This window comes from Orbicella franksi, chromosome 5 (assembly GCF_964199315.1).
Source record: "Orbicella franksi chromosome 5, jaOrbFran1.1, whole genome shotgun sequence".
Taxonomy (NCBI): Eukaryota; Metazoa; Cnidaria; class Anthozoa; order Scleractinia; family Merulinidae; genus Orbicella; species Orbicella franksi.
Genome location: NC_138149.1, coordinates 22,834,742 through 22,857,400, shown reverse-complemented (window position 1 = coordinate 22,857,400; position 22,659 = coordinate 22,834,742). Strand labels below are relative to the sequence as shown.

Here is a 22,659-nt window from a genome sequence, read left to right as displayed (position 1 = left end):
TCAAAGTTACATAGATTAAACACGCTACATGTGCTACGTGACTGGCGTCACGTAAGATATATTTTCAGTTAGCTCCAATTGGGATTCCTCGATTATTGAGGTTTAGACACTTGATTATAATAGAAGTATATAGGGGTTTGTCTTTCCCTTCTATACACACTCGATTAGTCTGCAAATATTCGAAAGGATACTGGTCTTTTAAAGTATTTTTCAACCATTGTGTGTCGATTTTGATCTTGATGGAAAACGGATTAATTAGATGCACTAAATGAAACGAAGAGGTTTTATTAACGTGATCCAGCCAGACCAAGGAAGCAAGTTTTCTTGAAAAATAGAGTAAGACTGTTTGATGTTCATCCCGCAATCTGACCTCGGTTGGAATTGGGCCTAGTCCAAACGTCGTGCTTCTGCCGTGCCGAATTCAAATAAATTTGGCCCGGCAGTGGCATGACAAAAAGCTATGAAAGATTCAAACGTCGAATTTAATTCATTCGCGCAGAATATCGGAAGAAGTTTGCTTTGCTGAAGACCTTTTTAAATGCTAGAAAGCAACTGCAGTTGATGCAGCGGGATATGAATTCACAGGGACGGCGGTGTCTTTTTTTTGTTTTTCAAGAGAAGGAAAGAGGGGGGAGAGGGAGGTGGGGGGCTTGAAAACGAGCGGTGCCGGCGCAAGTTTGTAGAGGGGTCTAAGGGCATCCTCCCCCAAAAAATGGAAATGGTATTTTTGACATTCTCCATGGTGTAGTTCTTAAGAAAATCAACCTAGTGGATGAACTATAAAATGACATGTACTTTTAGTGCATTTACAGCAATATATTTTGAAGGTATTGTGAGCTTGATACATCTTTCTCAGCCCTCTATGATATGTCACGGCCTTAGTACTGTCCTGCGGTTTTACACAAGCCCCCCCCCCCTCCCCCGTGTGTGGGAAGGAAGTGCACGCTGCGGCAAGTTTAAAACTATATAAACATGAAAAGCTTCCTACAGATTTGTTACGAGGTTGTAGCTTTGTAAATTCTTGGTAAATCTGTAGTCAACCAGACTTTTTTCGTTTTCTTTTCCTTCTTCTTTATTTCTTCATTTGTACCTCATACTAAAACAAAATAAACTGTCATCGTGGTAAAAAGTGGAGGAAGGTGGGAGGCTTAAGCCCCCACTCCGGCTCCGCCGTCCCTGGTTCAGTTCGGCACGTGCATGGCAAGAGCACGCCGTTCGAAGCCGAGTCGCGCTACTGCCGTGCTATAAGTAGTCGTGCCGACTTTAATTCAGCCTGCCGAACTGAGTGCATACATGGTTTCAAACGTCGTGCTACTGCCGTGCTTGAGTCGAAGTTCTCGGTATTCGCATTGAAACAATTTACAAGACTAGAACACCGGATAAACTAAGCATATTGAAAGCTTTATATTAAATTTTGAGGGGTTCCGACGACTGTCGAAGAATTCAAGCCCCTATGGAAACGGCAAAAATTGCGTAATTTTTCAGGCTTAAAAGGCGTTTTAGTTTGCCCAATATCGGGTCGAAATAAATACTTTGATTAACTTTTGGTCTTCTTCAATCAGTATTTGAAACAAAAAGTCTGGGCAGTAAGAACGCGCGCCAGCAAACTCAAACGTTTTTAAGGCTAGGTGAACTTTTTTGCATAATTGACGAAAATTAAAAAGTCTCTTCAAAGAATGACTACTCGATATATTTCTAACGGTGTTTTTTGTCGTTGTAGGTGTCTTCAATTAGTTAGCCTTAATAGTTTCCAAATGATAAAGAAAATGGTTAAACCGACAACCGTTTACATAACACATTATCCCTTGTCATATTTTTCGGCTCAATCCCTGTAAAAGGTACCGCAAAAAGCTCTCGCGGTGGACCTTTTGAAGATTAACCCCTAAAATGTACGACGAGCACCCCCGTTATTTTTATATGAGTCTCTCCCTCCCCCCCCCCCCCCGGGGAATGAATAAAGTTTGCATGCCGTGTAGTGCGACTTGACCTCGGCGTGCTCTTACGTACTGTGCCGAACTCAATTCATAGCCCGCTGCATCAGCTGGCGTTGCTAATATTTGTAGCAATTAAAATGGCCTTCAGCAAAGCAAGCGTCTTCCGATCTTCTGCGCGACTGATTGAACTCGACGTTTGGAATCACCGCTGTTCTCTTGTGATTGCCACTGCCGAGACAAATTATTTGAGGTCGGGACGGCAGAAACGCGATGTTTGGACTAGGCCGAATTCCAACCGAGGTCAGATTGCGGGATCGATTTCAAACGGTCTTACTCTATTTTCCAAGAAAACTTGCTTCCTTGGTCTGGCTGGATCACGTTAATAAAACCTCTTCGTTTCATTTCTTGTATTTAATTAATTCGTTTTCCATCAAGATCAAAATCGACACACAATGGTTGAAAAATACTTTAAAAGACCAGTATCCTTTCGAATATTTGCAAACTAATCGAGTGTGTATAGAAGGGAAAGACAAACCCCTATATGCTTCTATTATAAGCAAGTGTCTAAACCTCAATAATCGAGGAATTCCAATTGGAGCTAACTGAAAATATATCTTACGTGACGCCAGTCACGTAATACATGTAGCGTGTTTCATCTATGTAACTTTGAACTTATATTTTGGGCTTTTTCTATAGCTTTTTTTTTAAATCTTGCGTGAAATAATGAAACAATGTTGTAATAACGACATGGATCAACTCTCTTTTTGTATATTTCCCACAAAGCATGGTCCACAAATGGAACAAAAACAGACTAGAGTGCTCAACAATACAGTTTTTTGAACATACCGCATTATGCAAATTTGAGAAGAGACTGTCGGGAACTTTTGCATTTTACCTGTGTGAACCTCGATTGCCCAGAAATTTTTTTTCCATATTATTATATTAGAAACAACACTCTTTTGCACAGTACTCGTTTTAGTTCCATATCGGACATACCAAGATGCGTTTTAAGCCCGTAAAACTACGCAATTTTTGCCGTTTTCATAGGGGCTTGAAAAGGCAATTCTTCAACGGTCGACGAAATCCTTCAAAATGCTTGAAAAATTTAAAACTGCCTATTGTTAGATAGAAGAAAGGTAAAGCTCCTATGCTAAGTTTACCCCGAGTTCTACTTTTGTAAATTGTTTCAATGCGAATACCGAGAACTTTGTCAATTTTCCAGATATTTTTTGCATATTTTTAAAATGAGGCAAAAAGCTATATTTTCGTTTTTTGCGAATTTCTCGAAGACTTTAAATTCTAAGAAAATCGGAATAATACTTTCGAAAGTGGCTCCCTAAAAGCGTTCTTTAGGAAAGGTTTCAGGATTTTCGATTTTTCTAACCTGGCCAGCCATCCTCGATATTTCCAGTCAGTGACTCTTAAAATGCCTGAGAAAGGTGATAACATTTGAAATTCAAAAATTATCACAAGCAACTACAAGTACCATTTGTTATTTATGCAGATTTTGAAGCAATTACTGAAAAAGTTCAAAGTTGTAAACCAAATGATGATAATTCATACACAGAATCATATCAAAATCACAAAGATTGCAGCTTTGGTTATAAAGTAGTTTGCTGCTATGACGACAAATTTACCAAATCATTAAAAAGATTCAGAGGTGAAAATGCTGTTTATAAATTCATGGAATGCATGTTGGAAGAAGTTAAATATTGTAAAAACGTGATTAAAAAAAACAAACAAACAAACCACTGAAAATGACTGAAGAGGATGAAGAAAATTTCAAGAAACCTGAAGAATGCCATATTTGCAATAAAAAATACAATGTAACCATTGCCATATTACTGGTAAGTATAGAGGATCTGCACATCAAGATTGTAATTTGAATTTTCAACTGACAGATAAGATTCCTGTTATCTTCCACAATTTGAGAGGTTATGATTCTCATTTCATTATGCAACAAATTGGGCAAATAGCTAAAAATTATAAATATAAAAATAAAAAAGGTGAAGAGCAAGAAATGATGATAAACGCAATACCAAATAATATGGAAAAGTATATGGCATTCACACTTGGGTATAATCTGGTATTTATTGATAGTTTTCAGTTTATGAGTTCAAGTTTAGATAAATTAGTCAGCAATCTACCAAAAGAATCACTGAAATATACGTCAGAAACATTCAAAAGCCAGAAGCTTGAATTAATGTCCAAGAAAGGTATTTATCCTCATGACTTCATGGATAGTTTTGAAAAGCATGATAAAACAGAATTACCTTCAAAAGAAGAATTTTACGGCATATTGAATGATGAGCATATAACTGACGAACAGTATAATCATGCTCAAGAAGTTTGGAAAAAATTTAGATTGAAAAACGGGAGAATATCATGACTTATATCTGATATCTGACATTCTATTGTTAGCTGATGTGTTTGAGAATTTCAGAAAGACTTGGTTGAATTATTATAAACTTGATCCAGCTCATTATTTTACAAGCCCTGGCTTATCGTGGGATGCAATGTTAAAAATGACAAATATAAAATTAGAACTGATGACTGATATTGATATGTATCTTTTCATAGAATTTGGGGTGAGAGATGGTGTTTCATATATTGCAAACCGATACGGTGAAGCAAATAACAAATACATGAAAAATTATGATAAAAATAAACCATCAAAATACATCACATATCTTGATGCTAATAATTTGTATGGGTGGGCGACGTCACAATTTTTACCAACAGGCAAATTTAGATGGATGAAAGAAAAAGAAATAGAAAATTAGATCTTTCAAAATACAAGAATGATAGCGAAAGAAGATTGATTTTGGAAGTTGATCTTGAGTATCCAAAAGAATTACATGATTTACATAATGATTACCCTCTTGGAGCAGAAAAGGTTAAAGTAAATGAAAATATGTTGTCTGATTATTGTAAAAAAAAATAAAAGAAAAATACAATATATCAATAGGCCAAGTACATAGAGTCTTAAAACTCAATCAATCACCTTAGTTAAAGCAGTATATTGACTTTAATACACAAAAACGAACACGGGCAAAAATTCATTTGAAAAAGATTTCTTCAAATTGATGAATAATGCGGTATTTGGTAAAACAATGAAAATTTAAGACGACGAGTAGGTGTAAGATTTGTAACTGATGAAAAGAAATTGTTAAAACTTACTTCTAAACCAACGTACGTTTCCTCAAAAATTTTAATGAAAATTTGGTGGCAATATACAAGATTAAAGAAACACGTACCTCAAATAAACCGGCGTATATAGGTATGTGTATCCTTGATCTCAGTAAAACACTAATGTATGATTTCCATTACAATTACATCAAACACAAATATGGAGACAAAGCAAAATTATTATTTACAGATATTGATAGTCTGACTTATGAAATTCAAACAAAGGATGTGTACAAAGATTTTTGGAAAGATAAAGATAAGTTTGATAACAGTGATTACTCTGAAGATAGTGAATTCTATGACAAAACCAATAAAAAAGTCATTGGTAAGTTTAAAGATGAAGCAGCTGGTGAAATAATAAAAGAATTTGTTGGTCTGAGATCAAAAATGTATCCATATATTAAAGAACATAAGGAAAATTGCAAAACAGCCAAAGGAATCAAAAAGATTGTGATAAAAAAAGACATCAAACATGAAGATTTCAGAAATACACTTTTCAATGATCAACAAATGTACCATAAAATGAAAACAATCAGAAGTGACAATCATCAACTTGAAAGTTATGAACTTAACAAAGTGTCTTTGCCATGTTTCGATGATAAAAGTTATGCTTATGGGAATTATAAAATAATTTAAAGAGATAAATTTATAAAGAATTATGGTAAATAAAATTGAAACTCAAAAAGAAAAATGCTTAAAAGCTGCTAAAAATCGTGATTATACCTTTATACAAAATAGTAATGAAAATAGAAAATGTATTAAAGCAATTAACCAAAAAACAGAGGAAGTCACATGTTATAGAAGTACGTATGCAGCTCAGCAAAATCTTATAGTTAATGCTGGTATTATCAAAATGGTTTGTGAGAATTTAAATTATTGTAAAACTGGTTTATCATAAAAGGATTGCTGTTATTATCAATTTGAATATATTAAAAAAGAATATTTACCAAATAACCATAAAATTTCAACAACTGAAATGTTGACTGATTCTCAAAAGACGATTAATAAGGAAAAATACCAAAAAATAAAGAATCAAGTTTACAAATGTGAAAAATGTAACAAAAATATCAAGAAAATCAGCAGAAGTAATCATAAAAAAAGATGTCAATAAGCTCGCTTGAAAAATGTTTGTATATAATCATTTAAAGAAATAACAAGATATACAATAGACCAATTTCGATATATTAAAATTCAGCCTAACACAACAGACTTCAGCACGAGGCTCGGGGGAATAACTACAGAGTTTGTGGGGTTTATTCCCCAGAGCCTCGTGCTGAGGTCTATTGTGTCAGGCTGAATTTTAATATATCGAAATTGGTCTATTGTAATGAGGATAATTAAGTTGAATGATGTTAGATATAGGGTTCATCCCATTTATGATTATTATGCTGCTTCAAAAGCTGGACAAATAATTGAAATAAAACAAAAAAAAAAGCTAATAAAAGGGTCTTTAGAAAAAGATAATAAATACAAAATCTATGTTTCTGGTAGAGGTATAAAAAAGGTGTTTATTTTTACTCATCGTTTCATTTTTGAATGTTATTATGGTTTAATACCGAAAAGAAAAGTGATTTTCATCATAATGAAAGTTTAAAAGACAATCGCCTTTACAATCTTGAAATTAAATGTTCACAATGAGCGAAGTTGGTAAAATACTAAACCATTCACACTGTAAAGATCCAAAACCTGTCGCTCGCACTGAGGGAAGACAACAATTCGCCGCTCCGAAAGCGAACGTGGAAAACTCACGTGCCCAAACAACACTTTTAACTTCAGAAATGCCAAGCTAGGCTCAGTTGGATCTGACACGTATTCTGTATCGATGCAGAACAGATATAAGGTCTGATAGTTGCCCCGCGGAAATTTGATGTTGTCATAACAAACATTTGCCCAAGAAGCGAAGCTTCGAGGGCTAACATGCTAGTTTTAAGAACATCAAATTTCCAATTAGCAACTATCAGAGCGATAATTTCGAGACATAAACACTGCATTGTCTTAATTGTTCACCAATAAATTTTCTTCCGCGCGCAAGTTTAAACATCTATTTTAGATGAAAACTGTGAAAGCCAAATGAAAAATTTGAAAAAGAAAACAAAAATCCAGTTAGGACAATTTCAATCGTTTCTTTTATAAGCCCGCCTGTTTACAGAAAACAAAATTCACGGACGAGTACCACCTATCCAGGTATTTTCCTCGGACGGGCACTGTTCGCTGATAGTGTCTCTCCGCGGAGGAACAATTATCGCGTCACGTGATCAACTTAAACCAATAAAAATCGGAGAAAATTTAGTGGAGAACTATATAGGTTATCGATACAGTAAGTTGCTGTGTACAATTAGACCTCGAGCTCCAGGTTTCCAAAGGCCGACTATGGCGAGGAATGACCCCCTAAGCCAACTATTGAAGTTGAAAGAAAGTGAGAGCGAGTTGTTTAGTAATGAAATGAATTCATTCCAACACAAGAAACATGATAGTCCACTAGCCAAGCCTGGAAAGAGGCCTAAAAATGGATTCATTTTGCATTTGCACCCGTCCTATAGTGATAGCAAATGGCATAATATGTTGGGAAAATACCTAAGGAATAACATTGGTAAGCCATTCCATTAGTAAGCCAGACAATGGACAGTTTTTATCAATCATTGAAGATTTTACACAACCTATGCGAGTAACAGCTGATAAAAAAAGATTTTCCGCGACAACATGATGGATGAAATTCTTTTTCTTTCACGTCTGACAGTGATACAAAGGCCACCATTTTAATGCATCCAGGATGATTGTGGAAGATAGTGGAAGGTGATCCGTACGAAAGAGAAGCCTGACCACAGAGTTTTGGGCAGGTCACGCAATATCCTTTCACATTCGTAAAGAGGCGTAAATGTACGTGTGTATAACAAACTGGAGGAAATGCGGGAAAAGCTCAATTGCCAGGCCCTGTTCGGGAAAGAAACCCGCGCTTCTTTTCCTAACCCGACGAACATAGACCGGACTCGAGAGTAAAACCGAGCCTACAAGAAAAGCTACATGCAGAGAAACTTACTTTCAACAGCATCCACTATCTGGGACTGTGACCCTTTCAACTGTTCAGCTTGTATTTGCCCAGAAGGTTCACCAGACGCCTCTGCGATGTCCATCCCTGTGAATGAGACTCAACTTACTGGCTATGCGGATGTACTAGTAGGCAGTTTCTCTTTAATGTATCATTGACTTAAACTAACTGGGTGTTTCAAAATCAAAGACCCCCTCCCAATCTCAATCGCTCGATGGAAATTTTACAAAACCGTTGGTTTTCCGCTGTTCTTTGCCTCAGCACAAACTTTGAAGATTTTTCCACGCAAACTTAAAAAAAGTTACAGTGTTTGCTTTCACGGATCTCTCGGGAAAAAAGGTGAAAGGTTCAAAACGTCAGACTATGAGTTGAGACTGGATTTCGATCCTTATTAGGGGGGGGGGGGAGACAGGGGGTCAGAACCTCCCGGTTCCCGTACCTTGTTCTCCCTCTTCCCGTATCTTTATCTCATGACTCCAGCCCTTGACCGTCCTGCTCCAGGCCCCTGTAATTAAGGAGACTTAAAACACATCCTAGCCATTTAGCTGTGCAATCCTTAGACGTTTCCTTTTCTATTTTCCTTTGTTTCCAGCCTTGTACCTCTTATTCACGTTTTATTATTTTTGACAGCTTAAGCGACAACATTTCATGACCTATGACGTAACTACCGTAAAAGGGTTTCCAATATCACCGGAAGTAAGCCTCAGTATTTTAGCCCAAGGGCGAAATTTCGTTTTTCCGTCGGCTCAGAAGTCTCAAAATAAGCTAAATGTAAGTCAAATATCATTTTAGGTTCTTGCTTTTAAAAGTATTTTAACGGTAAAAAATGAATCCTGCCTTCTTAGAACTCCCGTTTCCCGCCCTTTCCCCTCCTGCCTCCAGCCCCCTGTCCCCTCCACTTATTTAGGAGTCAATTATTCTCCCGGGTTCCCGACCCCCTGTCCCCCTCCACACTTATTTAGGAGTAAAACGCTGTAAACAAAGCATGATTTTAACTGTTGCGTTATTTTACGCTATTCAACGGGACTAAATTTTAATGGCTCTACGAACGTAAAATAAAGTATCGTTAAGGTGGATTCCACTTTCATGCTACCATGTTATTTATTAGCAAATGCAAAATAGGTGAAATCATTTATTGCTTCTAGAATGTGGCTTGGAACGACTATTAACGAGAAAATAACTGTACTGAACAAACTGATCAAGGAATATTGTCTAACCGCACACGTTTTGTGCTACAAACTAGGTGGATATAGTAATATGTTCGTTCCTTTTATCTTAATATCTTAGTCCGTATGCGGTACAGTTTCAGCAACCAATGTTTGTGAATCAATTTTATTCGTTGCGAACCACTTACCTTATCTTTGAGGCATTTTAAGTTCTTTTTCGAACAACTTTTTGTATTTTTTATAGCTATAAGATGTTGTTTCATGTGGTGATATCAGCAAGAAAGAAGCATGTAAAGTACGGAAAACAAACGCCTAAAACGATGTTAAAAGAACGTGTCAGACGAGAGAAAGAACATATTAGTTCGGAATTGAGAAAGTAACACGCGGATTCCAAAATATTGACGAAGGTCATATTGGTTCAAAATTGAGAAGCGAACACCCTGGTTATGAATCGAGAACCGAATACGTCAGCTATACATCGGAGATCGACGAACAGCTGATTCTGACCAAAATGTGTCGATGTAACCCTCAACTGCTGCTTATAATTCAATTTACAATGAAAATAGGGTCCCTAAAAGCCCTTTGAAAGAAACATTAGTTAGCTTGCCTCGCCGGACCGAAACGTCGAACGCGACACAAGATGACGCGAATCGTGCTACAAGGAATAAATTCCAGCCAGGTGACGTCACACCCAAATATGGAAAACGAGAGTCGCTTGCGCAAAATTTGAGATTTTTCTCCTATTATGATGCTGCCACCTCGGAAACCTCGTCTTCGGAAACCTCGTCTTCGGAAACATGCCGTGTTGTCGGCAGATCATCGTTTTGAATAAATGATGAGTGAGAACATTTTACTAGTTAGTTATATGAAATTGTACTTCCCGACGTATGACTCTGGGCATGTTTCTTTTGGCATTTACTATTTATTGATAAAGAATTCTTATTCACGTGAATACTCAACGACCCCAGAATTTAGGGTACACACTTAACGAGGCTTGAAGTTGTCATGTAAGGGTTCGGCTGTTTCCCTCGCAATAAAATAGACCAAATGTTTGGATCAGACGACTTGCATCAGTGAAAAACGTTAAACGTGGTTCACGTTTTACGGCAGACGCAAGCCATCCGTAGATTTGCTATATATATCTTATTTCACGTACACAGAGCCATTAAAATTCACGCCCGAAGATGAGGCACATAAAATAACGCAACAGTGAAAAACCTACTCAAATATATGAATTCTTATTCAACTTTTTCTGTAGACGCTAGCTGTCTGTACGTTTGCTCTATTTCATTTTAATTTACATCCATGATCCATTGAAATTGATGCCGGTTCGTGTGCATTAAATAACATGACAGTGTAACCTGTCAATATACCAAGCAATATATAAAAGCCCATTTAACATGAATGATCGAACAGGGATCAGATCTTACCAAAAGTAAATAAACAATTTTAGGCTGCAAAATCACCCAGATGTTCATTCAAAGTTTCACTTTGAGACTAGGAGGGGATTTTTGGTCTTGATTTCTGTATCTTTGGAAGGGGATCTTAAGTTTTAGGCCTTAGTTTTCAGGAAACCCCATACTGACTTGATTATTAAGTGAGTGACTCCATGACTTGATCTAGTGCATTTTCATGAAAAAGATTAATTCCCTAAACTAAGTGAAACAGCTTGAACTGACATAAAAAGAAAAATTAAAACCTCATTTTAATTTGAATTTTTCCCCTGTTTATTAACACCTGCATAGGCAATGAAAGGCACTGTGAGAAGGATATATTGTGCTGCCTAAAAGCAGAACACAATGATTGTCTGGGCTCCAACCCAGACTGCTTGATTCATAGTCCAGTCCACTCAAAACCACTAGAATCCTGCACCCACATTTAACACATTATAGCAAATAATTACCTTTAGTGTAACAAAGCTCCTCTGCCAGATCTCGGCGCAGTATAAATTTATGTTGCAATTCGTCACTCAAAGCCTGGTAGGTAGCACCGGTACCTTTGCTTTGTTTCCAGTGCTCTAACATGCGGAATCCCTTTTCAGACAGTAGCTCATAAGCTTTATCTATTTCTCGAAGCTTTGCAGCATTGACACCTAGGCGACGCCCAAGCTTTACCCAAATGTCTCCAATGTCAATACCCAACTTTTCTAATTCGTCATCTGCGGGTATGCCGTCTTTTACTACAGAGATAAATAATTCAATATAAGTAGTCTTTTTCTGTCGCTGTTCCTAATTTACATTAATGATCTACCAAACTGTTCTGATACTTTGAAATTTCGGATGTTTGCTGATGATACAAACGTATTTCCCTGTACACGTGAACTTAAGGCTCTTGAGCAATTAATGAATTTTGAATTAAAAAAAGTAAAAGTTTGGTGCGACATAAATAAATTGTCAATCAATTTTTCAAAAACTAACTTCGTGATCATTAAATCTCGACAGAAAATAGACTCTGAAGTTAATATAAAAAATGTTAAAATGAATTGAAGATGGTACGTTTCATTGACTGGAACGTAAAGATCGAATCAAATACCTTGGCGTATTGCTCGATGAAACAGTATCCTTCAAACATCATATATCCTATGTGTGCACTAGAATCTCAAGAAATAATGGTACACTAGCTAAACTTAGACACTTCTTAACTCTTTCACAAATGGAACAACTTTATTGTAGTATCATCTTTCCTTACATTTCATATGTCATCTTAGCATGGGGAAGTGCGTATAAATCCCACATCAATAAAGTCATCGCGTAGAATGCCTATTGTTCTCGGGACATTTACTTGCAGTCGAATAAAAATTATAGGTCTGTAATATTAGCAGCGAAGCGTAAACAGGGACGCTCTGATTGGTCAAAGATCACGTACGCTTTCCTCCGAAGGGAATACTGCCTTAGCTCATTAACTTGTCAAGGCGGGGCTAAGAAACAAAGGCCTCGAAAGTTATTCTTTATTCTATTGTTTCCGATGCTGGCTATTTCAAGCGTTGGACTTGTAGTGGATATTTGCATCCGATTTTTACCATAGGCCATTACATGTATCCGGGTTTTTCGTACCAACGTCTTTTCGTACCACCTACATACACGTTCGTACATGTTCGTACCACATAAACATACATTCCAAATAGCACAGATTTAGACTATCTGATAGTCTAAATGAGATTTTAGATGTATAGCATGGTTTTGGTGTGATTTCTTTACGTAAAGGATATCACAGAAGAAGTTCCGGAGAATAATTATCCACGGAATAACACTCTTATCTTCACGCGAGCGAATTATTCTGTGACAAAAACTTCGAAGATTGTTGTCACACAATAACTCGTTCGCCTCTTCGAAATTTTTCAGTAATTGGCGATGTTTCCCTTACTTTATTCGCCTTGAAATCCCCTAAAACTTTGCAAGGAATAAAAATAATTGTTTCTTTGCTAAAGATCTGGTCTTGAAAGCCGAGTTTCTCAAAAAAATCTGACCGATTGACACGAGTCTTCACGCTGTTGTTGACAATAACTTGCTCGCCTCTTTGAAGTTTTTCAGTAATTGGCGATGTTTACCTTACTTTATTCGCCTTGAAATCCCCTAAAACTTTGCTAGGAATAAAAAGAATTGTTTCTTTGCTAAAGATCTGGTCTTGAAAGCCGAGTTTCTCAAAAAAATCTGACCGATTGACACGAGTCTTCGCGCTGTTGTTGTCACACAATAACTCGCTGGCCTCTTTGAAGTTTTTCAGTAATTGGCGATGTTTACCTTACTTTATTCGCCTTGAAATCCCCTAAAACTTTGCTAGGAATAAAAATAATTGTTTCCTTGCTAAAGATCTGGTCTTGAAAGCCGAGTTTCTCAAAAAAATCTGACCGATTGACACGAGTCTTCACGCTGTTGTTGACAATAACTTGCTCGCCTCTTTGAAGTTTTTCAGTAATTGGCGATGTTTACCTTACTTTATTCGCCTTCAAATCCCCTAAAACTTTGCAAGGAATAAAAAGAATTGTTTCTTTGCTAAAGATCTGGTCTTGAAAGCCGAGTTTCTCAAAAAAATCTGACCGATTGACACGAGTCTTCGCGCTGTTGTTGTCACACAATAACTCGCTGGCCTCTTTGAAGTTTTTCAGTAATTGGCGATGTTTACCTTACTTTATTCGCCTTGAAATCCCCTAAAACTTTGCTAGGAATAAAAAGAATTGTTTCTTTGCTAAAGATCTGGTCTTGAAAGCCGAGTTTCTCAAAAAAATCTGACCGATTGACACGAGTCTTCACGCTGTTGTTGACAATAACTTGCTCGCCTCTTTGAAGTTTTTCAGTAATTGGCGATGTTTACCTTACTTTATTCGCCTTGAAATCCCCTAAAACTTTGCTAGGAATAAAAAGAATTGTTTCTTTGCTAAAGATCTGGTCTTGAAAGCCGAGTTTCTCAAAAAAATCTGACCGATTGACACGAGTCTTCGCGCTGTTGTTGTCACACAATAACTCGCTGGCCTCTTTGAAGTTTTTCAGTAATTGGCGATGTTTACCTTACTTTATTCGCCTTGAAATCCCCTAAAACTTTGCTAGGAATAAAAATAATTGTTTCCTTGCTAAAGATCTGGTCTTGAAAGCCGAGTTTCTCAAAAAAATCTGACCGATTGACACGAGTCTTCACGCTGTTGTTGACAATAACTTGCTCGCCTCTTTGAAGTTTTTCAGTAATTGGCGATGTTTACCTTACTTTATTCGCCTTGAAATCCCCTAAAACTTTGCAAGGAATAAAAAGAATTGTTTCTTTGCTAAAGATCTGGGTTTGAAAGCCGAGTTTCTCAAAAAAATCTGACCGATTGACACGAGTCTTCACGCTGTTGTTGTCACACAATAACTCGCTGGCCTCTTTGAAGTTTTTCAGTAATTGGCGATGTTTACCTTACTTTATTCGCCTTGAAATCCCCTAAAACTTTGCTAGGAATAAAAATAATTGTTTCTTTGCTAAAGATCTGGTCTTGAAAGCCGAGTTTCTCAAAAAAATCTGACCGATTGACACGAGTCTTCACGCTGTTGTTGACAATAACTTGCTCGCCTCTTTGAAGTTTTTCAGTAATTGGCGATGTTTACCTTACTTTATTCGCCTTCAAATCCCCTAAAACTTTGCTAGGAATAAAAAGAATTGTTTCTTTGCTAAAGATCTGGTCTTGAAAGCCGAGTTTCTCAAAAAAATCTGACCGATTGACACGAGTCTTCGCGCTGTTGTTGTCACACAATAACTCGCTGGCCTCTTTGAAGTTTTTCAGTAATTGGCGATGTTTACCTTACTTTATTCGCCTTGAAATCCCCTAAAACTTTGCTAGGAATAAAAATAATTGTTTCTTTGCTAAAGATCTGGTCTTGAAAGCCGAGTTTCTCAAAAAAATCTGACCGATTGACACGAGTCTTCACGCTGTTGTTGACAATAACTTGCTCGCCTCTTTGAAGTTTTTCAGTAATTGGCGATGTTTACCTTACTTTATTCGCCTTGAAATCCCCTAAAACTTTGCTAGGAATAAAAAGAATTGTTTCTTTGCTAAAGATCTGGTCTTGAAAGCCGAGTTTCTCAAAAAAATCTGACCGATTGACACGAGTCTTCGCGCTGTTGTTGTCACACAATAACTCGCTGGCCTCTTTGAAGTTTTTCAGTAATTGGCGATGTTTACCTTACTTTATTCGCCTTGAAATCCCCTAAAACTTTGCTAGGAATAAAAATAATTGTTTCTTTGCTAAAGATCTGGTCTTGAAAGCCGAGTTTCTCAAAAAAATCTGACCGATTGACACGAGTCTTCACGCTGTTGTTGACAATAACTTGCTCGCCTCTTTGAAGTTTTTCAGTAATTGGCGATGTTTACCTTACTTTATTCGCCTTGAAATCCCCTAAAACTTTGCTAGGAATAAAAAGAATTGTTTCTTTGCTAAAGATCTGGTCTTGAAAGCCGAGTTTCTCAAAAAAATCTGACCGATTGACACGAGTCTTCGCGCTGTTGTTGTCACACAATAACTCGCTGGCCTCTTTGAAGTTTTTCAGTAATTGGCGATGTTTACCTTACTTTATTCGCCTTGAAATCCCCTAAAACTTTGCTAGGAATAAAAATAATTGTTTCCTTGCTAAAGATCTGGTCTTGAAAGCCGAGTTTCTCAAAAAAATCTGACCGATTGACACGAGTCTTCACGCTGTTGTTGACAATAACTTGCTCGCCTCTTTGAAGTTTTTCAGTAATTGGCGATGTTTACCTTACTTTATTCGCCTTGAAATCCCCTAAAACTTTGCAAGGAATAAAAAGAATTGTTTCTTTGCTAAAGATCTGGGTTTGAAAGCCGAGTTTCTCAAAAAAATCTGACCGATTGACACGAGTCTTCACGCTGTTGTTGTCACACAATAACTCGCTGGCCTCTTTGAAGTTTTTCAGTAATTGGCGATGTTTACCTTACTTTATTCGCCTTGAAATCCCCTAAAACTTTGCTAGGAATAAAAATAATTGTTTCTTTGCTAAAGATCCGGTCTTGAAAGCCGAGTTTCTCAAAAAAATCTGACCGATTGACACGAGTCTTCACGCTGTTGTTGACAATAACTTGCTCGCCTCTTTGAAGTTTTTCAGTAATTGGCGATGTTTACCTTACTTTATTCGCCTTGAAATCCCCTAAAACTTTGCAAGGAATAAAAAGAATTGTTTCTTTGCTAAAGATCTGGGTTTGAAAGCCGAGTTTCTCAAAAAAATCTGACCGATTGACACGAGTCTTCACGCTGTTGTTGTCACACAATAACTCGCTGGCCTCTTTGAAGTTTTTCAGTAATTGGCGATGTTTACCTTACTTTATTCGCCTTGAAATCCCCTAAAACTTTGCTAGGAATAAAAAGAATTGTTTCTTTGCTAAAGATCTGGTCTTGAAAGCCGAGTTTCTCAAAAAAATCTGACCGATTGACACGAGTCTTCACGCTGTTGTTGACAATAACTTGCTCGCCTCTTTGAAGTTTTTCAGTAATTGGCGATGTTTACCTTACTTTATTCGCCTTCAAATCCCCTAAAACTTTGCTAGGAATAAAAAGAATTGTTTCTTTGCTAAAGATCTGGTCTTGAAAGCCGAGTTTCTCAAAAAAATCTGACCGATTGACACGAGTCTTCGCGCTGTTGTTGTCACACAATAACTCGCTGGCCTCTTTGAAGTTTTTCAGTAATTGGCGATGTTTACCTTACTTTATTCGCCTTGAAATCCCCTAAAACTTTGCTAGGAATAAAAATAATTGTTTCCTTGCTAAAGATCTGGTCTTGAAAGCCGAGTTTCTCAAAAAAATCTGACCGATTGACACGAGTCTTCACGCTGTTGTTGACAATAACTTGCTCGCCTCTTTGAAGTTTTTCAGTAATTGGCGATGTTTACCTTACTTTATTCGCCTTGAAATCCCCTAAAACTTTGCAAGGAATAAAAAGAATTGTTTCTTTGCTAAAGATCTGGGTTTGAAAGCCGAGTTTCTCAAAAAAATCTGACCGATTGACACGAGTCTTCACGCTGTTGTTGTCACACAATAACTCGCTGGCCTCTTTGAAGTTTTTCAGTAATTGGCGATGTTTACCTTACTTTATTCGCCTTGAAATCCCCTAAAACTTTGCTAGGAATAAAAAGAATTGTTTCTTTGCTAAAGATCTGGTCTTGAAAGCCGAGTTTCTCAAAAAAATCTGACCGATTGACACGAGTCTTCACGCTGTTGTTGACAATAACTTGCTCGCCTCTTTGAAGTTTTTCAGTAATTGGCGATGTTTACCTTACTTTATTCGCCTTGAAATCCCCTAAAACTTTGCTAGGAATAAAAAGAATTGTTTCTTTGCTAAAGATCTGGTCTTGAAAGCCGAGTTTCTCAAAAAAATCTGACCGATTGACACGAGTCTTCGCGCTGTTGTTGTCACACAATAACTCGCTGGCCTCTTTGAAGTTTTTCAGTAATTGGCGATGTTTACCTTACTTTATTCGCCTTGAAATCCCCTAAAACTTTGCTAGGAATAAAAATAATTGTTTCCTTGCTAAAGATCTGGTCTTGAAAGCCGAGTTTCTCAAAAAAATCTGACCGATTGACACGAGTCTTCACGCTGTTGTTGACAATAACTTGCTCGCCTCTTTGAAGTTTTTCAGTAATTGGCGATGTTTACCTTACTTTATTCGCCTTGAAATCCCCTAAAACTTTGCAAGGAATAAAAAGAATTGTTTCTTTGCTAAAGATCTGGGTTTGAAAGCCGAGTTTCTCAAAAAAATCTGACCGATTGACACGAGTCTTCACGCTGTTGTTGTCACACAATAACTCGCTGGCCTCTTTGAAGTTTTTCAGTAATTGGCGATGTTTACCTTACTTTATTCGCCTTGAAATCCCCTAAAACTTTGCTAGGAATAAAAAGAATTGTTTCTTTGCTAAAGATCTGGTCTTGAAAGCCGAGTTTCTCAAAAAAATCTGACCGATTGACACGAGTCTTCACGCTGTTGTTGACAATAACTTGCTCGCCTCTTTGAAGTTTTTCAGTAATTGGCGATGTTTACCTTACTTTATTCGCCTTGAAATCCCCTAAAACTTTGCTAGGAATAAAAAGAATTGTTTCTTTGCTAAAGATCTGGTCTTGAAAGCCGAGTTTCTCAAAAAAATCTGACCGATTGACACGAGTCTTCGCGCTGTTGTTGTCACACAATAACTCGCTGGCCTCTTTGAAGTTTTTCAGTAATTGGCGATGTTTACCTTACTTTATTCGCCTTGAAATCCCCTAAAACTTTGCTAGGAATAAAAAGAATTGTTTCTTTGCTAAAGATCTGGTCTTGAAAGCCGAGTTTCTCAAAAAAATCTGACCGATTGACACGAGTCTTCGCGCTGTTGTTGTCACACAATAACTCGCTGGCCTCTTTGAAGTTTTTCAGTAATTGGCGATGTTTACCTTACTTTATTCGCCTTGAAATCCCCTAAAACTTTGCTAGGAATAAAAAGAATTGTTTCTTTGCTAAAGATCTGGTCTTGAAAGCCGAGTTTCTCAAAAAAATCTGACCGATTGACACGAGTCTTCACGCTGTTGTTGACAATAACTTGCTCGCCTCTTTGAAGTTTTTCAGTAATTGGCGATGTTTACCTTACTTTATTCGCCTTGAAATCCCCTAAAACTTTGCTAGGAATAAAAAGAATTGTTTCTTTGCTAAAGATCTGGTCTTGAAAGCCGAGTTTCTCAAAAAAATCTGACCGATTGACACGAGTCTTCGCGCTGTTGTTGTCACACAATAACTCGCTGGCCTCTTTGAAGTTTTTCAGTAATTGGCGATGTTTACCTTACTTTATTCGCCTTGAAATCCCCTAAAACTTTGCTAGGAATAAAAATAATTGTTTCCTTGCTAAAGATCTGGTCTTGAAAGCCGAGTTTCTCAAAAAAATCTGACCGATTGACACGAGTCTTCACGCTGTTGTTGACAATAACTTGCTCGCCTCTTTGAAGTTTTTCAGTAATTGGCGATGTTTACCTTACTTTATTCGCCTTGAAATCCCCTAAAACTTTGCTAGGAATAAAAAGAATTGTTTCTTTGCTAAAGATCTGGTCTTGAAAGCCGAGTTTCTCAAAAAAATCTGACCGATTGACACGAGTCTTCACGCTGTTGTTGACAATAACTTGCTCGCCTCTTTGAAGTTTTTCAGTAATTGGCGATGTTTACCTTACTTTATTCGCCTTGAAATCCCCTAAAACTTTGCTAGGAATAAAAAGAATTGTTTCTTTGCTAAAGATCTGGTCTTGAAAGCCGAGTTTCTCAAAAAAATCTGACCGATTGACACGAGTCTTCGCGCTGTTGTTGTCACACAATAACTCGCTGGCCTCTTTGAAGTTTTTCAGTAATTGGCGATGTTTACCTTACTTTATTCGCCTTGAAATCCCCTAAAACTTTGCTAGGAATAAAAATAATTGTTTCCTTGCTAAAGATCTGGGTTTGAAAGCCGAGTTTCTCAAAAAAATCTGACCGATTGACACGAGTCTTCACGCTGTTGTTGACAATAACTTGCTCGCCTCTTTGAAGTTTTTCAGTAATTGGCGATGTTTACCTTACTTTATTCGCCTTGAAATCCCCTAAAACTTTGCTAGGAATAAAAAGAATTGTTTCTTTGCTAAAGATCTGGGTTTGAAAGCCGAGTTTCTCCAAAAAATCTGACCGATTGACACGAGTCTTCACGCTGTTGTTGTCACACAATAACTCGCTGGCCTCTTTGAAGTTTTTCAGTAATTGGCGATGTTTACCTTACTTTATTCGCCTTGAAATCCCCTAAAACTTTGCTAGGAATAAAAAGAATTGTTTCTTTGCTAAAGATCTGGTCTTGAAAGCCGAGTTTCTCAAAAAAATCTGACCGATTGACACGAGTCTTCACGCTGTTGTTGACAATAACTTGCTCGCCTCTTTGAAGTTTTTCAGTAATTGGCGATGTTTACCTTACTTTATTCGCCTTGAAATCCCCTAAAACTTTGCAAGGAATAAAAAGAATTGTTTCTTTGCTAAAGATCTGGGTTTGAAAGCCGAGTTTCTCAAAAAAATCTGACCGATTGACACGAGTCTTCACGCTGTTGTTGTCACACAATAACTCGCTGGCCTCTTTGAAGTTTTTCAGTAATTGGCGATGTTTACCTTACTTTATTCGCCTTGAAATCCCCTAAAACTTTGCTAGGAATAAAAAGAATTGTTTCTTTGCTAAAGATCTGGTCTTGAAAGCCGAGTTTCTCAAAAAAATCTGACCGATTGACACGAGTCTTCACGCTGTTGTTGACAATAACTTGCTCCCCTCTTTGAAGTTTTTCAGTAATTGGCGATGTTTACCTTACTTTATTCGCCTTGAAATCCCCTAAAACTTTGCTAGGAATAAAAAGAATTGTTTCTTTGCTAAAGATCTGGTCTTGAAAGCCGAGTTTCTCAAAAAAATCTGACCGATTGACACGAGTCTTCGCGCTGTTGTTGTCACACAATAACTCGCTGGCCTCTTTGAAGTTTTTCAGTAATTGGCGATGTTTACCTTACTTTATTCGCCTTGAAATCCCCTAAAACTTTGCTAGGAATAAAAATAATTGTTTCCTTGCTAAAGATCTGGTCTTGAAAGCCGAGTTTCTCAAAAAAATCTGACCGATTGACACGAGTCTTCACGCTGTTGTTGACAATAACTTGCTCGCCTCTTTGAAGTTTTTCAGTAATTGGCGATGTTTACCTTACTTTATTCGCCTTGAAATCCCCTAAAACTTTGCTAGGAATAAAAAGAATTGTTTCTTTGCTAAAGATCTGGTCTTGAAAGCCGAGTTTCTCAAAAAAATCTGACCGATTGACACGAGTCTTCACGCTGTTGTTGTCACACAATAACTCGCTGGCCTCTTTGAAGTTTTTCAGTAATTGGCGATGTTTACCTTACTTTATTCGCCTTGAAATCCCCTAAAACTTTGCTAGGAATAAAAAGAATTGTTTCTTTGCTAAAGATCTGGGTTTGAAAGCCGAGTTTCTCAAAAAAATCTGACCGATTGACACGAGTCTTCACGCTGTTGTTGTCACACAATAACTCGCTGGCCTCTTTGAAGTTTTTCAGTAATTGGCGATGTTTACCTTACTTTATTCGCCTTGAAATCCCCTAAAACTTTGCTAGGAATAAAAATAATTGTTTCTTTGCTAAAGATCTGGTCTTGAAAGCCGAGTTTCTCAAAAAAATCTGACCGATTGACACGAGTCTTCACGCTGTTGTTGACAATAACTTGCTCGCCTCTTTGAAGTTTTTCAGTAATTGGCGATGTTTACCTTACTTTATTCGCCTTGAAATCCCCTAAAACTTTGCTAGGAATAAAAAGAATTGTTTCTTTGCTAAAGATCTGGTCTTGAAAGCCGAGTTTCTCAAAAAAATCTGACCGATTGACACGAGTCTTCGCGCTGTTGTTGTCACACAATAACTCGCTGGCCTCTTTGAAGTTTTTCAGTAATTGGCGATGTTTACCTTACTTTATTCGCCTTGAAATCCCCTAAAACTTTGCTAGGAATAAAAATAATTGTTTCCTTGCTAAAGATCTGGTCTTGAAAGCCGAGTTTCTCAAAAAAATCTGACCGATTGACACGAGTCTTCACGCTGTTGTTGACAATAACTTGCTCGCCTCTTTGAAGTTTTTCAGTAATTGGCGATGTTTACCTTACTTTATTCGCCTTGAAATCCCCTAAAACTTTGCTAGGAATAAAAAGAATTGTTTCTTTGCTAAAGATCTGGTCTTGAAAGCCGAGTTTCTCAAAAAAATCTGACCGATTGACACGAGTCTTCACGCTGTTGTTGTCACACAATAACTCGCTGGCCTCTTTGAAGTTTTTCAGTAATTGGCGATGTTTACCTTACTTTATTCGCCTTGAAATCCCCTAAAACTTTGCTAGGAATGAAAATAATTGTTTCTTTGCTAAAGATCTGGTCTTGAAAGCCGAGTTTCTCAAAAAAATCTGACCGATTGACACGAGTCTTCACGCTGTTGTTGTCACACAATAACTCGCTGGCCTCTTTGAAGTTTTTCAGTAATTGGCGATGCTTACCTTACTTTATTCGCCTTGAAATCCCCTAAAACTTTGCTAGGAATAAAAAGAATTGTTTCTTTGCTAAAGATCTGGTCTTGAAAGCCGAGTTTCTCAAAAAAATCTGACCGATTGACACGAGTCTTCGCGCTGTTGTTGTCACACAATAACTCGCTGGCCTCTTTGAAGTTTTTCAGTAATTGGCGATGTTTACCTTACTTTATTCGCCTTGAAATCCCCTAAAACTTTGCTAGGAATAAAAAGAATTGTTTCTTTGCTAAAGATCTGGTCTTGAAAGCCGAGTTTCTCAAAAAAATCTGACCGATTGACACGAGTCTTCGCGCTGTTGTTGTCACACAATAACTCGCTGGCCTCTTTGAAGTTTTTCAGTAATTGGCGATGTTTACCTTACTTTATTCGCCTTGAAATCCCCTAAAACTTTGCTAGGAATAAAAAGAATTGTTTCTTTGCTAAAGATCTGGTCTTGAAAGCCGAGTTTCTCAAAAAAATCTGACCGATTGACACGAGTCTTCACGCTGTTGTTGACAATAACTTGCTCGCCTCTTTGAAGTTTTTCAGTAATTGGCGATGTTTACCTTACTTTATTCGCCTTGAAATCCCCTAAAACTTTGCTAGGAATAAAAAGAATTGTTTCTTTGCTAAAGATCTGGTCTTGAAAGCCGAGTTTCTCAAAAAAATCTGACCGATTGACACGAGTCTTCGCGCTGTTGTTGTCACACAATAACTCGCTGGCCTCTTTGAAGTTTTTCAGTAATTGGCGATGTTTACCTTACTTTATTCGCCTTGAAATCCCC

General features: G+C 37.3%; 1 pseudogene across 1 annotated transcript in view; it reads right to left on the bottom strand.

The window, feature by feature from the left end:
• Positions 1-22,659, bottom strand: part of LOC145487085 (uncharacterized) — a 179,651-nt pseudogene that overhangs the window by 121,514 nt on the left and 35,478 nt on the right. Inside the window, exons 4-5 of the transcript XR_014049351.1 lie at positions 11,239-11,514; positions 8,161-8,256 (exon numbers count right to left, since the gene is read on the bottom strand). The product of XR_014049351.1 is annotated as an uncharacterized LOC145487085 (transcript). The remainder of the gene's footprint in view (positions 1-8,160; positions 8,257-11,238; positions 11,515-22,659) is intronic.